Source organism: Galeopterus variegatus, unplaced genomic scaffold (assembly GCF_000696425.1).
Source record: "Galeopterus variegatus unplaced genomic scaffold, G_variegatus-3.0.2 Scaffold1628, whole genome shotgun sequence".
Lineage (NCBI taxonomy): Eukaryota > Metazoa > Chordata > Mammalia > Dermoptera > Cynocephalidae > Galeopterus > Galeopterus variegatus.
The window spans coordinates 27,548-30,282 of record NW_007727739.1 but is presented as its reverse complement, the minus strand read 5'-3'; positions in this window follow the sequence as shown (position 1 = coordinate 30,282).

The following is a 2,735-nucleotide window of genomic DNA, read 5'->3' as shown; positions in this document are numbered from 1 at the left end:
CAGTGCGCCACCGGGCCGGCCCATTGGGCATTTGATTTTATTTGCATTGTATCTAAAATGCTCGTGAACTTTCCAGATTTCCATCTTTCTAGGAGCTCTCAGTAATCCAGCTCCTTCCTCAATTGTAGGGGCACTTCCTGCCTGGGAAGCTCTGAGACAGTCCTCTCCTGGTACTCAGCACATTATAGCTGTGACCAAATCGATGCCATATAATTCAATTCAGGTTAACAGACATTTACTGGGCATTATTCTGGGCCAGGCAAAATTCTACATGCTGGGGACATTGTATTGAAAAGCATAGCCCCTGAACTCAAAGAGCTCAAAATCTAGTGGAGAAATAGTCACACAAACAAATAATTACAGCATCATCATCACCATCATCATCATCATCATCCATAACAACAGGCCTTAGGGTATATTTAGCAATCTGCTCTCTTTAAAGTGCAGAAAGCCCCTTGCTGCATTCCTGATACTCCTGGAGCCTAGGCTTGACTATCTGAGTGATGTGGAGCTCCTTACTTCCTGGCGAGGCTCATTTCATATTGAAATACTGTAGTTACCCTTTGATATTCAGCTGAAATCTGTCTCCTTGCAACTTCTACCTGGCCCTGTCTTCTGGGGCTCCCAAAAGCAGTTAATTCCTCTTCCACATCATGGCCCTCCAAATATCCAGAAATGGCTTGCCTTCAGCACAAAGACAAACAGGAATCAATCTCCTCTTTTCTCCAGGGCCTTAAAAAAATGGATCTATCTCTTAGAGGAAAATAAATCATCCAGGAATTGGCTACAAAGGCTGATACTGAGAATGGTCCGCAGGCTTGAAGATGGCTCCAGTGCCCAGCTACCTCGGACACATGGCTACCTGTGACATATGTGCTGGGGCAGTAAATCAGCCCCCTGCTGGGTTTTCGTTCTGTGTTGGCCAGCCCTCTTGTCTCTCCCAAGATAATATTCCCTCTGTGTCATCATCATCAGATCCAGAAACGTGGCTCATTATTATTGTCAGACTTCAGACTCTGTGAAATGAGAAAGAACCCAACAGTTTTAATCAACAACAGCTTACCGAGTGTGAGAAGAACACTACTGGTTGTGTGGCCCCTGGCAAGCCCTTTTCCTCTGCACAGTGATGAGGTGAGCCCAGGTCATCTTAGAGACTCTTGCAGCTTGATGGTCTATTTGATTCTGTGAGGATAGTATCATACCAGTGAAAGTGCTTCTTATCTCCCCTCCTCAAGCCCCCATTCCTTTACAATCAAGTCTGACGATATAAATGTGGCTATGCTGATGAAAATTTTGATATTCCTTTCATCAAAAATTGCACTTACCTTTACCAAAAACATGGTGAGCAAGAATGATCAGTTTCCCAAGGGTTGGAAATAGGCTACACGTTAGAAACAGCAACCCTGGGCCCGAAGCGGCAGGGTGAGGCTCAGAATGTGGTGCAGGGAAGGGTCTGGCCAGTCCCCTCTCCCCTCCACCTGCCTCAGTCTCCAAAGGACTGGTCATTGCCCTTAGAAGACAATTTAAATCCCAGTTTGTTCTTTGGGACCAGTTTAGTCCCTAAAGTCATTTAAAGTTTGGAAAGTGCGTTGTACTCAGTTTAGAAACTTTGTATCCTTCTGGGATAACATCCCCAAGATCCAATTATGCTGGAGGCACTGGAGGAAGTTTGCTACCTGCTTCTCCCCCTCCTTTTCTGCCTCCCTCCCTCCCTCCCTTCCGTTCTCCCTTTCTGTCTCCCTTCTTTCTCTCTGAACATCATAATCCTGTTAATGGAGTACAATAGCCTGCTGGCCAGTGATTATGTGATTCATTCAGACCCCAAATCTGTTCTCCTGTGCTTTCATCACCCAAGTCTGTGCTTATGCAGTGGTTTGGGGGTCTGAGTGAAGGATTTATACTCTCCCTCTAAATTTTCCTCTCTTTGGATTAAGTGCCTTGAAACAACCTGCTGTGTTCTCCCTTAATCCTCGCTGAGTATCCAACTAAGTCACTGTCCTTTCAGCTTCCTATATCTGTGCATGTGCTCTGAGACCTAATGTGTGTCCCTGACAGAGTGTGGCCCAGGACAGGGAAGGGTCCAAGTAATGGGCACATTCCTTTATTCTGCAAACAAATATGGAGTGTGTACTCCATAGAAGGCAGAACTGTACAGAGTGACCCAGGATCTCTGCCTTCTGGGAGTGTACCCTCTAGTGGTGAGAGAGAGGCACATGAAAAGATAGTTATCAAACAAGAAAGGCAGTGCAGGGACTGGGAGAATCCCAGGCTTCGGGGAAATCCCGGAGGGAGGCGGGGGCCACTTTTCCTGGAGAAGGTGATCCGGAGATCTGTGACATGCTGGAGCTGGCTCTCACTGGTTTATCTACTGTGCACACCTCCAATTCCCATTCATTACCTTGGTGGTAGCTTGACATTGGCCATAGTTAAGAGTATTCACACCATAGAAACCAGCAAATACTGCAGATAAGGGCTTTTCTTTCTTTCTTTCTTTTTTTTTTTTCCTTTTTTGTCTTTTTTACTGACCGGTAACGGGATCGCAACCCTCGGTGTCGCGCCCGCACCGTGCTCAGCCAGTGAGCGGGAACCGGTTTCCACATGGGATCCGAACCCTCGGCGGGAGCGCCACCGTGCTCTCAAGCGGCACACTCTCCAGTGCACCACCGGGCCGGCCCAGATAAGGGCTTTTCTGACCTGGAAAACTGGTTGTTAAAGATTTACCAGCTCACCATGGG